General features: G+C 40.9%; 1 protein-coding gene across 2 annotated transcripts in view; it reads right to left on the bottom strand.

Annotated features, from left to right (window-relative positions):
- Positions 1–17,707, bottom strand: part of ARHGAP24 (Rho GTPase activating protein 24) — a 386,957-nt gene that overhangs the window by 215,959 nt on the left and 153,291 nt on the right. The window lies entirely within an intron of this gene.

Here is a 17,707-nt window from a genome sequence, read left to right as displayed (position 1 = left end):
TCCAGAACACATTTCTGTTCATTGTAAGTTTCCCAGTCCCAGACATTCAGTTGTCATAGCACAAAATGGGCTGAGTTTCCACTGTCCCTTCTGCTAGAGATTTCTCTCCTCAGTGGCTCATTCCCACCAGAACAGACACACACAAATGTCTATTCCATTTTTTAAAAGGTAGTCCTGAATAACTCATTCAACACAATTATCTAGCAAAAATTTCCTGGTTCTGAACTATTTATTCACCTATGTCGTTGTAGCCTCGCCTTTGCACCTGTGGTTCAGGGTACATGTGACTCTCTCAAACTATCTGCTTGACAGTGCTCTAAACTCAAGAAAACATCAAACTATTGACCACTGTTTCTTTTCTTTCTTTTTTTTTCTTTTCTTTTCTTTTTCTTTCTTTCTTTTTTTTTTTTTTTTTTTTTTGGTGTTTTGTTTTGTCTGGTTTTGGGTTTGTTTCTTTGTTTTGTTTTGTTGAGAGCTTTTCTTGTCCTGGAACTCATTATGTAGACCAGGCTGGCCTTGAACTCAGAGATCTACCTGCCTCTGCCTCCCAAATGCTGGCACTAAAGGGATGCACCACCACACTGGGCTCTGACTGCTGTTTCTGGAAGCACTTTTCTTCCTGGTTTGGTTTTCTCCAGGCTTTTCTCTTGGGTTTCTGTTGATACAATCTCACTTGCTGACTTTAGTTTCCTGGACTACATTAGAATTTTCCAGATATTTGTTTAGTGAGGCCATTGATTGCGACAATTCTTTATCTAATAGCACATGTTCATCCACACCTGCGATTGCAATAACCCACTATGAGCCATTTAATATCAGACTGTCTCTAACAGTAATTCTCTTAACTCTTAGCCACTGCACCTAAGAGCTTATTTGACACCCATAATTGCGTATCTCAAAAGTATTTTTAAACTCAGCTAAATCAAAATCAAAATTCAATTTAATCTAGCCCTCACCATGAATTCGTAGCTGAATGTCCAGCACCATCCTCCACTCACTAAGCTGCAAAAACTGCAGCTATGGAAATGATCGCCTGCCTTCCGCCCTCGCTTTGCTGCCCGCCAGGCCTCCTGTGTGCCAGCGAGTGTGACGTAGAATGGCAATACGTCCCACAGCTCACCACTGTGTTCTGCACAGTGCCCTCAGCATCTCAAGCTGGCTTGCAATGCAACGTGAGTACCCTTTAGAGACAAAGGGTTTCGTCCTCTCCTTCCCTGCGCGAAAGTAGCTCGTGGCTTTTACTTGTTCTAGAATGAAGGTCTCGATGACCTCATCCTGCCCACTTCCCTAAGCCAATTGTCCTCATCAGACTCTTACTTCCTCTGTGGATTTTCTGTGATCTAGCTAACTGCTTTTCTAGAAATGCTATTATGATCTCACCACACTGAGATTTCACCTCTCTGGTTATTTGATAGACATAACATACCTTTACATTGATTGATTGTTAACTTGCCATGAGCGCCTAGCGGTTTACTAGCATATAATGAAATTCAAGTCAGTACACTGTTGAGTAAAACGGTACTGAGAGGGTAATAAAGCCGTACTCTCCATGGACAGATGGCTTGGTGGTTAGGGGTGTGGCTTGTTCTTCCAGAAGACATGCATTTGTTTCCCAGCACCCTTGTCAGACGGCTTACAACTGCTTGTAACTCCAGTTCCCATGGATCCTGCCCGTCAAGCCTCTACAGACACCTGCGCATGTGTACAAGGCCACCCACAAACACACATAATTAAAAATAAAATAAATCATAAAATTAATTTTAAAATCCATATTCAACAGGGCACAGCACGTGAAAGCTAAAGATCTTGCCCTCTGTGTTGTATCATCTACTTTACTCAGTTTGAAGTAATCCTTAGTGCAAGTCCTCTTTACTCACCTCTTGCCCTGTCTAGTTGGGCACAGGAAGTGACAGTCATCAGTGAGGTCCCTCCTGGGCTGACACTGAGTGATAAAGGCTAGCCAGTGTCTAAAGTGTCAGACCTCCCAGAGCATCACACATGGTAATATTCCTCTCTGTTTTCAGTCCCATTAGTCTCATTAACCCTCATAATACTTTCTGATGGTTTACTTGTCACACACTCTCCACTTGGGAATGACATCACCAATATCTTGCAGGCATCTTGAATTACAAAATAGCCAGAATACATATGCCCATATTTGCTGTGTCAGGGCTGTGTCTGTACCATACCATGATGTCCAACATGCTGCGTCACAAACTGGTGTGGTCCAGAGGAAAAGGAGTCAGACATGGGATGGGAGTGTCATATTTCTGATGGTTCAGAACAAGTGTGTGTGTGTGTGTGTGTGTGTGTGTGTGTGTGTGTGGCAATAATTACATCCTAATACTTAGCACATTCAGGGTGCTATCGTGTTTATGTTTATCTGTAATGGCCATAACCTTTTTAATATAGCGCCCCAGGAATTTCAAAATGGAGTCTGATGAATCTTTCATAGTTTGGCAGCTTAGAAGCTTAGAGCTGGCAAGAGAAACAGAGCTGAGAAGCATGCTGGCAGTTTGATTTCACCTTAACTTGCTATTAAAAAGAAATCTCATCTCTAGTGAATATCAGATCAGGGAGCCAAAGCCACAGGAGATTAGAGTAAGGCTATATATTGTTGAAAATAGACATGAGAATTTTTCCTTTGGAATTTAGACCAGAAAAAAAAAAGAATGGCTTTGCAGTAAATATGTTCATGCTTTATTAGTTTCTTGAATACATTTAGAAGAATTTTTTCTAACATAAGCAATGATCATAAACGCTCGAGGAAGAAAACAATGTTATTTGGAACTTTTGATAAGATTTTTAATTAAAATGGGATAGGAGAAATAAACATTATTCAACAGTTTTCATTATAGCAACACAAACTGGTTCTTTTTTCCTTGTAGTGAGTAATTTTGCTAATTTATTCAGCACAGGCTAAATAGCATATAGCTAGTAGCAGCTCTTGTTTCAGGCCCGGAGACTATAATGAAATAAAAAGCTAAATGAAAAAGAAAATTCTTTACACTCCATATCCCATATTTAAGAATTACTTAAGAAAGACTATACAAGGCCTTGCTATGAAGAGAAAACCGGATACTGTACACTTAAGAAAAGAACAGGGTCGCATCCGTAAGTGCTCTGGTTGGATGACGGTGTCCATGGCAATGGTGCTGAGGTTGAGCAGGACTGCTGCAGAGCTGGACGGCCTTGTTCATAGTCCAGCTCTCGCTCCTGTAATAGAAGAAAACAGAAGAGCAGGAGGGGGCGGGGCAAGGAACGGGAAGAAGAAGAGGGGTGGGAAGAAAGTGGAGGGGGGAAGAGGACGGGGCAGGGCTGCCATGAGAATTTCTGTCTCATTGTGAAACCAAAATAAAAAGAGAAAGTGCCCCCGCTGTAAAAATATTTATTAGGGGGAAACTCTTAAGACCCTAGAGTAAAAAACCAACGAGCTGTCATCAATGGACCAGAAAATTGGTGGGGAAAGAGCCCTGTGTAAGCCTTATTTTAATTAAACCCTCTGCACATTAAAATTTTTTAGTGGAAAGGACCTAGAACAAACCTTGAAGGGACTGTCCGACACCTACGCAGCACCAAGCTAACCGAAGACACGGGCCGCGATGATCCTGAAGGTTCATTTGACAGCTAAACACAACTGTTTTCAAATTCCTTCAGTGTCATCCCATGCATTTTTATATTAAAACTGGAGGCTGGAAGTGGGAGGAAACAAAGCTGCGGCAGGGAGGAGTTGTCTGGGGCTGGAAAATGAAGGACTTTAACACTGAGTGACTTTCGAAGACAATCCATTCAATGTCAATCTGAGAAGCAACTGTCACCTTGAAGCTACATTATTTTTATCTATTTACCAGTGAAACTCAAATAAACACACTGTGTCAAAAAAAAAAAAAAAGCCCACCGAAACAGTAGCATTCTTGGCTGTACTGATGCCTTACTATTCTTTAGTTTCTTTTTCACTCCAGAACGTTTTTTTTTTAATATAAAAATTGAACCTGTTATGTCCAAAACTGTTGCAGTTAACTCACAGAGTTAAGGATCTAGCCTGTGGGCTTTGTTACTCCAGGCACTCGGAACCCCTGTGCTCAGAAACCGAGAAGTTGTTGGCTACACCAGCACACATCCATGCAAACACATGATACACCCCACTGTATGATATGAAACTGAGTATAGGCGCAGGCTTCTTTTTCCTTAATCCTGTCATCTTTGCAAAACAAAAATAAAAAGGGCCACAAATACCCTCCTATTCTCGGTTGGCAAAATATCTTCAAGAGAAAACCAGAGACTGAAAGTTGAGGGGCAATAGTCAAATATTTTACATCTCAGAAACCCTATTAATCTCACAGATGTCCTCCCAGAACATATGATATGATATGGTATGGTATGATATGATACGATATGATGATGTGATGTGATGTGATATGACATGACATGATATGATATGGTATGGTATGATATGATATGATGATGTGATGTGATATGACATGACATGGTATGGTATGATATGGTATGGTATGGTATGGTATGGTATGGTATGATATGGTATGGTATGGTATGATATGGTATGGTATGGTATGGTATGATATGGTATGGTATGGTATGGTATGGTATGGTATGGTATGATATGGTATGGTATGGTATGGTATGATATGGTATGGTATGGTATGGTATGGTATGGTATGATATGGTATGGTATGGTATGATATGGTATGGTATGGTATGGTATGGTATGATATGGTATGGTATGATATGATATGGTATGGTATGGTATAATATGGTATGATATGGTATGGTATGGTATGATGTGATATGGTATGGTATGGTATGATATGATATGGTATAATATGGTATGGTATGGTATGGTATGGTATATGATATGGTATAATATGGTATGGCATGGTATGGTATGATATGGTATGGTATGGTATTGTATGATATGGTATGGTATGGTATGGTATGGTATGATATGGTATGGTATGGTATGGTATGATATGGTATGGTATGGTATGGTATGATATGGTATGGTATGGTATGGTATGGTATGATATGGTACGGTATGGTATGGTATGGTATGGTATGATATGATATGGTATGGTATGGTATAGTATGGTATGATATGGTATGGTATGGTATGATGTGATATGGTATGATATGGTATGATATGACATGATATGGTATGGTATGACATGGTATGGTATGGTATGGTATGATATGACATGGTATGGTATGGTATAGTATGGTATGGTATGATATGGTATGGTATGATATGGTATGGTATGGTATGGTATGATATGGTATGATATGGTATGATATGGTATGGTATGGTATGGTATGATATGATATGGTATGATATGGTATGATATGGTATGGTATGGTATGGTATGATATGGTATGATATGATATGGTATGATATGGTATGGTATGGTATGGTATGGTATGATATGGTATAGTATGGTATGATATAGTATGGTGTGGTATGGTATGGTATGGTATGGTATGATATGGTATGGTATGGCATGGTATGGTATGGTAAGGTATGGTATGGTATGGTATGGTATGATATAGTATGGTGTGGTATGGTATGGTATGGTATGGTATGATATAGTATGGTGTGGTATGGTATAGTATGGTATGGTATGATGGTTCCTGGAGAGTCTGACTCAAGCTATTCAAATGCTGATTTCTTTCTCTACTCTAATCGTGTGTTAACAGCTGTGATAAAGGCACTTCATTTCCAAATTCTCATTTCCATAAAGCCCCAGTCATGTAACCAGATGTGGGGTGGAAACTCTACTTTCATTTAGCTGCCGTTAATATCAACACTTCAATCTTCCCGCTTCTCAAACACACTGAGCAGAAGGCCTTTCTTGTCACTGTTTTGATAGTGGCTGCTTTTGTTTACTGCGCTGTGTTTGAAGGCCTGGGCCTTGCACATGCCAGGCAAGCTCCCTGAACTCCATTCCCAGCACCATGGCAGCTGTTGTGGCATCCATTAATTCCCTGCCTTAGCACTGTAATGTGACAAAGCTTAAACTTCCACCCATCCCTTCCTGAGGCCAGACAATGCTTTAGGAGCCGACACAGAAAGCACGTCTATGCTGCCTGCCATCCGTGCTCTAGCATTCGGATCAGGAAAATATGCCCAAACCCCTTTATATGTAAATGAGTCTGAAAATATAAATGCATCATTAATCAGTGTAGACTAGCATGCAGTTAAGACCAAGTGTCAAAACTGGACGTGTCCGGGGTGCTTGCTTTAAAACCACTGGCCAGGGTGGGCAGTCCTCAGTTGGCAGCTTCGCTGAGACCCCAGTGCTGAGGGACACCTGGCCGCACGAGAAGGAAGAACTGTGATGTCCGAGAGGAAAGCTGGTGATGGGGTCCACCTCACTTGGATTTTATCCGAAGCGCAGTGAGAAGATGTTAAAAGTTTTTGAGCACTGGACCACAAGATTTGTATTTTTCAAGCTTAATAATTTGTAAAATATTGTAGGAACACATATTAAGCCTAATGGTAGCTGTGAATATTCTTTTCAATTATTAGACAGTTCTCTTATTTGCCTGTTGTGTGCTGACGAGGACTCATTGATAAAATAGTGAGACAAAGCAATGATGACAATTACTCTTAGCTTTGTTCTAAAGAGAATTGTTTTAAGGGTCATTGGTTACAATGCTAGCTACAGTTTAATACAATCACTGCTATCTCCAGGTTCCCTTTAATCATATGAGGTTGGTACGAATTGTTTTGCTTGTATCTTAGCATCATGAAGCCATGCTTTGTTTTATTAGACAACCTCCCTTGGTGTCATAGAAATAATCAATTTTTCACTCGCAACTTGTAGTGGTCAGTTCTAAATCATCACAGCTTCATTTTCTGCCCGTGTGTACTGGCAGACCCCATTTTCCAAGTACATGTGTATCTAAGAGAGATCATGAGACAGAGCTTTGACCAATACTGTGTCAGCAAAGTTCTGAGCTTCCAACCTCAGTCATAAAACAGCGTTTGCCACCACCTCCCCATCTCCTCCCATGGTGTTTGTTGTCAAAAGTGTTTCTGAGGTCGGAAGCCCACAAACTCTTTATATCAGACATAAGTTTGTATTTGTAAACATATCTAAAGTGCATGTGTGTGTGCGTGTGTGTGTGTGTGTGTGTGTGTGTGTGTGTGTGTTTCACTCTCTAGAAAGATTTGTAACCACAGATTTACAGATGTGCGGAAGTTATTACAAATTTATGAACACTCTAAAATGTCCAGCTGACTATGACACCATGACGAACACTGCTTGGATTCTTTAATGATGACAATGTATCGTTAGCATCACGGAGGCAATCTGAGCACTAGAATGTTGTGTTGTTTCAAAAACATCAAGGACAGGGTTAGGAAAGTACCCAGAAAGTTGAAAGCACAGATTAAAGGTCGTTGAGTGGGCTGAATAAAGTCATTTAACCTTTCTCTGGGCTTCGTTCTCTGTGAAATAAGGATAATTATAATACAGCGTGTAGTTATCTAACATAGGATGAACTGGAGATGAAAAGAAATAAAGCACTTGGAATTCGTAAGTTGTGAAAAAAAATATATAGAAAAGATTATTTTGTTCTTTCAGTCTCCCGTCAAAACTCATTCTGACGGGTAGTAATAGACAGTGGAAACGTAAATCGGTTTTCTTAGGTGCATTCACCCCTCTTTTGTTAGAAGTAGAGACCAGAAAAGCTACTGCTTGTGTGAGGAAGAAAACTCTACCAGCCTCGCGCCTTCTAACTTACAAATCAGAATAATTTAAGCAAGTTTCAGGAAAATTAGTGAAACCACACTTGTTAGAGTGCGGTCAGTAGGTGAGGAGCGGGTGAGAGCGTGTCCTGGGGTGTGGTCAGTAGGTGAGGAGCAGGTGAGAGGGTGTCCTGGGGTGTGGTCAGTAGGTGAGGAGCAGGTGAGAGCGTGTCCTGGGGTGTGGTCAGTAGGTGAGGAGCAGGTGATAAGCATTAGGTACTATACTAATGTGTACTGCTAGATTAGTGCTAACGTCTGTGTTAGGTGGTCACGAACAGGGCCAGGCACTGCTCCTCCAGAAGAGTTAGCGGGGCCTAAGCATGGCACTGCTTGCCGTCTCCAAGTTTCCAGGGTCATCGTGCGGGAACTTTTCTTCAGCAAACCTAAGACAGTTTCCTCAGCAATCCCAGATCATCGCAGATCTACTAACTACAGGGAGGTGGGAAATAGGAAAAAGAGGTCAGCTGTGTCCTTTCTGTTCTACAAAAGAAACACAGACTTAGCAGGTATGTGTGGCCTAAAGCAGATGCCCTGTGTGCGCGAGCTCTGTAGTCACGCTGGGCTCCCACGCCTTCTGGGTCGAGGCTACCAGGCCACTGTGCCGCAGTGCACAGCGAGCTGATTTTGGATGGGGTGATAGGCCAAACTCAAGAGACCTTTCTCTTTTAAAGGCAACAGCTTCCACCTTGCACAGTTTTCTAAGGAACAGAAGATTTTTCCTCAAAGAATTCTGCTTTTAACCACGAATAAATCCTTTTAACAGACTGCTCTGCGCTTTTCCCTATGTGTTTACCCAGCACTCGATGGGTTTTGAAAAACTGAATTTACTGTGTAGTGGAAATTTATGACTGTCTTAGCCACGCAAGTGTTAGTAAACAGTTTTATTTGAAAGTTTTGCTATACATAGTGAAAATGAATAATAAAATCTTCAATAGTTCTTAGCCCTTCAGAAAGTCAGAGCACTGCACACACACACACACACACACACCATCTCTATTTGGGAATTCTGTTTACGCAGATATAGTGGTTGAAAATGACTACAGTGGAGTATAGTGATGATATCAAAAAAAGAAAGAAATTAAAACACTACTTATTTATTTCAACAATATACTTCACAAAGACATTGTTTTGAAGGACATGAATTTCATTAAAACGTGTTTCATAGTTAGTGAAATCCATTCGCACTGCATTGTTAAACTGCATTATGACTGTTAGTCACAGGAAATACTGATTTTAAAAAGTGGGCTCTGTAGAAAGTCCTCTATGATGAGCGGCCATATTTAGTATAAAAGATAAAGTTTTGTGTAAGAGTCTTTTGTGGACTAGACATTTTCTCTGTCTTCAACAGTTTTTATTTAGTAATGAAGCATCTCTTTTTGCCAACAGTATCTAAGTGACTGGGTGGCTGCAGTCTGGCAGGCCTGAGACCCACCAGCAAGAGGACTTGTGAAAGGCTTCTGCGCCAGGCTGGCTCCTACCTGCGTAGTCCGTAACCCAAGAGCCAGAGTGGACTTTGAAGTCGCTGAGTCCTCCAGACTCGGAGGCATGCCAGTAGGATGGAATCTGTGATTCCCCAGGAAACTCAAGCCTAGACCCTCTCCTTGCCTTACTGATAACGCAGCTGACACCGGCTCTCAGAGCTGCCCGTGCCCTACCCCAAACCCTGTCCCTCTTCCTCTCCCTCTCTCATCCCGTTATAACGTGATGCATGTTATATACATTAATTATATGCATTAATTACATAGTTAAAGATAGTTGAAGAGAAAGAACTCTGTATTATTCTCTGCAGCTCCTCAACCCAAACCTCAGAGTCCACAGAACATGGCCTCATAAACAGCAGTGGGAATACGTTCTGTCCTATCAGGCCGTCCATTTGGCAAACGTCACGATGAGCCCATTTCACTGTCCCCACCGTGCCTTTGTTTCCTATTAGCGTCCTTATGGTCTCTATTCAAAATTGGTTATACAAATGATTCTATCGTTGACATCTATACATTTGTAGTCCTCAAATAAGGCATCTGATGCTAACAGTTTTAACCCATCCTCCCGTCTACTGATGCTAAGAAGAATTGTCTTCGTTACTCTTTGTGCATCTTATTGATTACTTTTTGGACTTTAAAAGTGGCCCCACAGGCTCATTACAAGAAGCTAAAATTTCAGTTTATCTTCTCACAGGTTGGAAATGAAGCTGAATAGGCATGACGTTGTAGAAACCAGAAAAACAGCATATAATAGGAAACCCAAGTCGCATCAAAATCAGCAACTATCAGCATTTTTTTTTTCAGTTAAAAAAAAAAGCTGAGGTAAAACTTTATAATCTAGGTGCTACTAAGGCCATATTCAAAAATGCATTTAATCTTCATGGACCAGTCGTACCCTAGACAAACACCTCCATTACAGTGGAATCAAAATTCCTAAAACCTTGAGGCAAATAAACAAAAACATTGTCAGGACCCTTTGACAATCTGTGGAAAAACAAAATAAAGATACTAAGTTGAAACAAAACTAATTCTTTTACTGAATATTTTTCTTATGACAATTTAAATTCTGGAAAATACCAATGCACACTAACTTATATAGAAAGAATCTGGTTATTGTGCACTTACAATATCCTTTACAGATTACTGATGTGTTGTGACACGTAAGTCACAGGGGCATCAGGTCACTGCGGTGACGACTTTGAAACAAAACATTGAAGGAGTGAGCTCCTCCCATTTTGTGAAATGACATGTGGGTGAACACAATGCGCATCTGTTTTCATTGAAACAAGGAGAGTTAAGATTGAAGGGAAAATAAAACCATGAAACTTCCTCATTTTGTCCTGTCTCTTTTACAAAACCAAAGTAGGCTTTCCTCGTTTTAGCTCCCCCACTTTATTTTCTGTGTATACTCACAAAGAGAATTTTCTTGCATGTGGATGCGTTATTTACTACTGTGTTGAGATCAGAAGGGGCGAACAAAGACAAGAGCACACCACTTGTTGAGTAGAGCGGAGTAGAGATGAGATAACTCGGGTGAGATGTGTCTGCTGGACTGTTGGACTGTCTAGGCAACTTGCTTTAAACTAAGAGGCTCAGTAAAAACTTTTTTTTTTTGCCCTCTCACATGTGACCACACTGCAGATTATTATTTGACTGCTCAGCATTCAAAAATGAATTTTATTAAATCCATTTTCCATGTGTTTTCATTCAGGCAAAGCCTCTATTTTCCACAAATACATACAGTACACACGTGTCAGTCTACGGACCTTGATGCCACTCAGTCTTCAGTTTGTGCTAATTGGGAGTTTAGTGGGTTCCTGAGCATTTGTGGGGACCACCCATGTGGTCCCCAGAGCTAACGAGCAGGTTGCAATCAGTCGGTATCTGACCAGAAAGGCTTGGAACTAAGAAGGGGATTTCCTACGCTGACAGCTGTTTCAAATTCCCTTTTTATTTTTTTTCTGGTAATATTTAGTTTACAGTAGAATGCAGTCACTCAAAAAAAGATGGAACCTTTTGAAAAGTATGATAAGGGTGTCCAATCAAAAGAGGTTGTCATTGACTGTTTGTGAGACAATGGCTTTAACGGGTAGGAAATGCAGTCATAAAAACAAAAAGTGTTCAGGTCCGGTGCGGCCATAGAAGGAACAGAAAACCTGATGGAGGCTGACTTACAGAATGTGGTTACTGTTTCCCTGTGAAACTTACCTTCAGGAAACCTCTAATTACAGTGGCAGGCCAAGAAGAAACCCCCTAACTGAATGATATTATTATTTCAATGAAATAATCCTTCTTACTCAAGATACACTTAATATGCTCTGGGACACCTTCAGGGACTATCTTCATATGACCACAGATCACATTTCTTTATAAAAAGAAATCATTTATTTGGTTTTTGACCATTGAAAGACATGCTATGGACCAGGGAAATATTCTGTGGGTAGACAAAAGCAATGAGAAGTGATTTAAAAAAAAAAAATCTTTTCAGCAACACTAGTGTCTTAAAACTCATCATCCGTGCCAGCCCTACCTCACATCAAACTCGGGCATTCAAAGGGAACCTCTGCAAACCAGCACTACTAGCTTGGACCTCCATTATTACGCCGTGGTCCATCCGTCCATCCCCACCCGCGTGTCTGCTGACAGACATGACTCACTGGAAATGGGTCTGAGCTGCCTAGCTCTGCCTATCTTTGCCTTGCAGTACTCTCACCACCACTGCCAAATGAAATGCAATTACATAACTTGTCACTCCTTCCAGTCTGTGCTTCTCTCTGCTGTGTTCCTTCATCCTTGGTACCTCTCAAATTCATGGGTCTCTTTTCCTTTAATTATTGTACCAGCTTTATGTACACACACACACAACACGCATAAGCATATGCAACCTGCCGCCCCATTTATTCAGTATTGATGTCCAGTGGTACAACTAATGAAGTGGGTGTCTAATCAAAAGAGGTTTTCATTGACTATTTGACAATGAATATAATGGGTGGATAACATAGTCATAAAAATAGGAAGTGTTTAGGTCTGGTGTGGCCATAAGAAGGAACAACAACAACAACAAAAAACCAACGGAAGTTAACTTACAGATTATGGTTATTGCTTCCTTATGAAACTTACTTTCAGGAAACTTCTAAGTATTGCGACAGTATTGCTCATATGTAAATGATTTCAGAGATGGCCACGTGGTGTTGGATAACTTCCTAGTGGGCTCTTCCTTAAAGATGACTAATTGTCTTCAAGAGCCTTTGGTTCCTGCAGCCCTTTGTCAGTTGGTGGGGCCTTCGGAGGTTGTCCCCTTTCATGGCAGCATGCCTATTGGTGTTGTCACGGTTTGGGTCTTACTTGGGCAGCCATATGGACAAGGAGTCATGGGTGAAGCTTCCCTGTCATTTGTAAAAGACAGACTCTTTGAGTGGATCTTTTGTCTTCGGCTCATATCCTATGATACTCCCTGAGCCTTAGTTGAAGGCAATGCTGGAAATGTATCAACTCAGGCTGGACGCTCCATGGTCATCTGCCCTCTTGGTTTTGACCAGCTACGGCTTTCTGTCTGTGTCTGCTAGCGGTGAGAGGTACCTTAACCCCACATTCAGTACACAGCCATTTGTGCTATCCCTGTATCCAAAACCAACTCATTGCCAGTGGCTTCTTATTTCTTCTATTGTATTTCTAGGCAAGGAACAAGCATGGCTAGGTGTGAGTTCATTAAAGCATCCTCTTGCCTGTGTCTGTTGTCAGTAGACACACGTTCACCTCACTCAGCCTTGATTTTGACTTGCCACTCAGCAATAATGCTGAACGATGGCTAGGAGTCATGCACAGTCCATGTGACTTGGATATCTCTGTGAACAGAACAAAGCTTCCTATCAAAGCACCTTACATTTGATGTGAGTCAGGCAGTAAAACAAATAGCAGGAAAATATTAAGAAATATCATAGACCATGGTTATGACTACTAAGATAAAAAAAAAAAAAAAAGAATACAGCAAATGGGACCAGGTGCTATAAACTCATTGAAGTGTCAGGTAACAATATTAAACAGGATGATCAGGGTGTGCTTTTTTTTAAAAGTATGATTCTCAGTAGACATTTGTATATTTCCTTTTATACATCTATCAAAAGGACTAATAAAGAAATTTTCAAAATAAAATGATGTACCTTGACCCAGTCTTTGATGTAAATATCCCATCAGTCAAAGTATTATGTTAGAAAGGGAGAAAAGAAGGAAGCAAATGGACAGAGGGACAACACAGAAACAGCCTCTTGCTATGGAGAATTTGTGTCCCACCCAAATTCGCACGTTGACATCTAAAGCCACCGTGACAGTGCCCAGAGATGAGGTCGTTAGAAGTAGTAATAGATAAGGTCATAAGCTAGGTTCTTATGAGGCGTAGGACCCTCCCGGGAGCTTCGTTCCTATATTTCCCTCTGCTGTGTGGTGAAACAGCACAGAAGTGGCCCTGTGTGAGGCAGGGGATGCAGCCCCTCAGCACTCCTACCATGTTGCCTTTCTTCCCCCTCCAGAACCTGTGAGAAATAAATCTTTGTTGTTAAATTATACAGTCTATTACACTTTGATAAGGGCAAAGGTATAGTTTTAGACCCACTGCGCTGTTATGTGTTGGAACACTGCCTAGCTCTTCACATCCTATCGATGCACCGCTGTGATGTCCCACTCAGTCCCTCAGTTGTTCCTCTGGCATCCTCAAGCAGCTTATGTGAGAGACGCGACTAACCACCTGTAGTTTAAAACAGCCCGTGTCTTACAAATGTATTTAATGTTTAATTAACGCCTCCCCAAATCTTCTAATATCTCCCAGTTAAAAAAAAATAAGCTATATGGTTCCCTATCTTTTGTAGAGCTACTACCATGCTGGCCTCCTGGTCTGCCGCCCAGTCACCTGCTCATTTCAACGAGTGGCCAGTCACAGCAACCTGAGTGCAGTCGACTATGAGCCACCAGCTTATCTTATGTTAAAAAAGAAAGCCCCAAACTGAGAACGATGATGAAACAGATGTGTACATGGCCTGATTTATCTTTGTCATCCCTTGCCCCAGTGGAGAAAATGATCACAAAGCTTTAGTGGGTAGCTCGTAGCTACTGCTAGCTAGCACCTCTTCCCACATCTCCCTCCATAGCCGCTCTCCCTTCAGATGCATACCTTTGATTAACTCGCTTTATAAAGAACAACGTGTGTTTTACTAGGAAATTATACTGAACAGGGATAAATAAAAAGAAACTCATAATTTCTCTAATTTCTTGCAGCCTTTTCATAAGAGCGTCCAGCATTTTAATCTGAATTAACTTTCCAGTCCCTAACACGCCCCAGGTCCAGGCATCCCTGTCTGTGCCCACTGGCCCTCTTAGTCCTCACACAAGACTGTCTTCCTCCTGCGCTTCCTGCCCTCTGCGTGGTGCTGGATCAGCTCGCACAGCTCACACAGCCTGGGCACACTTTCAAAGTCTAGGTTCTTTCTTGTCTACTATCCCTTTTCTCAGAATCCTTGATGAGGAACACAGATTAACTGGTTTTCATTCTCCTTCATTTGTTAGCCTTTCTCATAGAACAGGTTCATAAATTCATATGATAATTTAATAATTATCAATATTAGCTTGTTTGTAATGGTTGTAATTTTTTTTTTTTTTTTTTTTTTTTTTTGTAGAGAGTGGTTGGCCCGAGTCTCATTTAGGGACAAATAGATTTTAACTATTTTGGGAAATAAGTTCTGAAATGCTTTCCTTTTTAATTGCTTAAAGCAAACACATATTGGATGTACTCGTATTTCCTCCTCCAATGTGAGATTTCCTAGATTCTGCAGTCTCCTCTTTCAAAGTTAAAGAAAAAAAGACCCGAGGACACATGTTCTAGAAACAAACAGTCCTGAGTAGAAGGCAGCAAACGCAACCATTTGAATTACTGCAATCTCAGGGTTTGTTTCAGCTTTTATTGTTTAGTGGTTTTGTGTTTTAAGTTGAGGGCCTATCAAGCCTTGTAAATGGCAGCTTGATTTACCTGGAAATCACTGTGTAGCAGTGTTGTACTTGTTGCTACAACAACGCTGTGTCTCCTGGTCTTAGGCATGCATACGTTCTACCTCCTAGATATTTAAGCTCCTTGAGTAGAAAAACAGGGTTGCATTATTCTCTATGACGTCATTAGAAGGCAATCCAATGCTGGGGACAGCTGGTTCCCGCCACATAAAATAATTTAAATAAAGGTTTGCTGATAGGAGAACATGTCGACTGACAAAATGAGTTGGGAAATGGTATACTGACACTCAATTTTATCTGATTAATATTCTGAATACACTCTACCAGGAAAACACTCGAGTTACTAACAGAACTCTGCATCTTTGTCTCCTGGCCACACAAGCCGTCTCCAGCTCTATATAGCTGTGCCCTTCTTCCCATTGGTCCAGCAGTGGTGCCCTTCCGTGGAAATCAGCAAAGCACTCTGGCAGCTCACACTTCTCAGCTGCAGGCACTGTTCCGACTTAAGCCACGGGATTTTCTGCTAGACATTTTCAATTCACAATGGATAAAATCCAGTTGTGAGTTAAGTTAAAAAAAAAATTGCTTGGGAAATAAAACGCTTACATGTGTGAAGCCAATGATCCATCAAGTTGCGAATAGGTTTAAGGCTTAATAGGGCCTCAACTTAAAACACAAAACCCACTAAACAATGAAAGTGGAAACCATGGAAACAAATCATGGGTCTGAAATAATTCAGTGACATTACTGCATTTGCTACCTCCTACTTAGGACTGTATGTTTCTGGAACATGTGTATTTAGGGGTGTTTGCTTGTTTGTTTGTTTGTGTTATCCTTTTAAATTCTGATAGAAGAGACCATAGAATCTAAGGGGACAAGTGGACACATTTTTAATATGTATTTGCGTTAAGAAATTAAAAAGTATGGTAGTGTATGTCTATAATCCCAGCACCCAGGGAGGCAGAGGCAGGTGGATCATTATGAGTTTGAGGCTAGCCTGGTCTACCGAGTGAGTCCAGGACAGCCAAGGATACACAGAGAAACCTAGTCTTGGGTGTGGGGGGCTGGGTCGGGGGGAACCAAAAAGAAATTAAAAAGTAAAGCATTTCAGAACTTATTTCCCCAAATAGTGAAAAGCTATCTGTCCCTAAATGAGACCCAGACCTACCAACAACTCCCTATAGAAAAAAATATATATATAATCATCCTAGTTAGTACATTCAAAATGCTTTGTTTTCTCTCCTCTGTGTGAGGCTAGGAGGGGCTGGGGCGGGGCAGAGCCACCCCTGGCTGCTTCAGCTCTTTGTAGCTTTGTTGATTTACTTTCTTCAGGAAAATGAATTCAGGGTGTACTAAGTCAATATATTTCCTCTTTGGAATTCTAGTTTCTTTGAGATTCAGAAGTGTTGAGAAATAGAGCCCAGCAAACATTGCACAACACTGCACAAGTTATTATACTAATTAATTTGCTCTCCTTCAAGTCCAGCTGAGTCACAGGAAATTAAATGGGCTCAGTCTAATGAACACTAACTAATAGTGGTTAATTTTAAAACACTCATCTCCAATTTACTTGACTTCCTGCTGATAGAACTCGTCAACTTACTTAGATTTGATTTATTTTTAACTTCAGAGTTTAACATATTAATTTCGATATGTCACGGTCAGTGACAATCAAAATATAAAGCCTTCAATAATAGTCATAGTTGCTATGGCAATGTCATTTTCATGTCAAAATAATAGATTGCAAGTTTATAAGGTTGTGTATCTCACACAAAGCTTTTATTCTTGTCAGATTAGGTATGTTTGGGAATTCTGACAATGTTAACTTTTAGATTTTTAACTCCTTTCAAGTGGGCAAATATAGAAAGTTAAAGAGAAATTACACACATCCCTTATTAAATACAAACATCTTAGGTTATGCGAAACCGTTTTCCACATACATCCCCACATTATAGAAAAATATCTTAGGGGATGAGAAGCTGCCTTCATATAGACGTGCACTCATTACAGATTAACACTGTAGGGGATGAGACTCTGTTGTCCTGTACATATCCCCACATTATGGATAAGCATCCTAAGTGCTAAACCCTCTTCCTGGGCACACCTCATGACTGGTGAGGACATGAGTGGCAGAGAACTAACTGGCACAGACCTTTATGCGTTAGTTTCTGTGCAGAGGTGAATAGATGCAGGAATAGATAAGCTGAAACAAGTTCCACGATCTTCCAGCGGTGCAGAGCCTGGGGCTGGAATCCCGCAGACATCTCAAACAGAAGCCTGAACATCCATTCCTATAACCCTCACATTGTTCTCCATGCTGAACTAGACCTCAACACCTTGTATAAAATCACATTGAAGGAACCAGGCCCCCTGCTTAAAGACCCCCATTAAGGCCAAAGCATGCAAATTTCTAGAAGGTCCAGGTGACTCAAGGACAGACATCGATATCACATGTATGACAGGGACA

This window comes from Acomys minous (assembly GCF_964271855.1).
Source record: "Acomys minous genome assembly, chromosome: 15".
NCBI lineage: Eukaryota > Metazoa > Chordata > Mammalia > Rodentia > Muridae > Acomys > Acomys minous.
The sequence above is the reverse complement of the archived record's forward strand: the minus strand, read 5'-3'. Positions and strand labels throughout refer to the sequence as shown.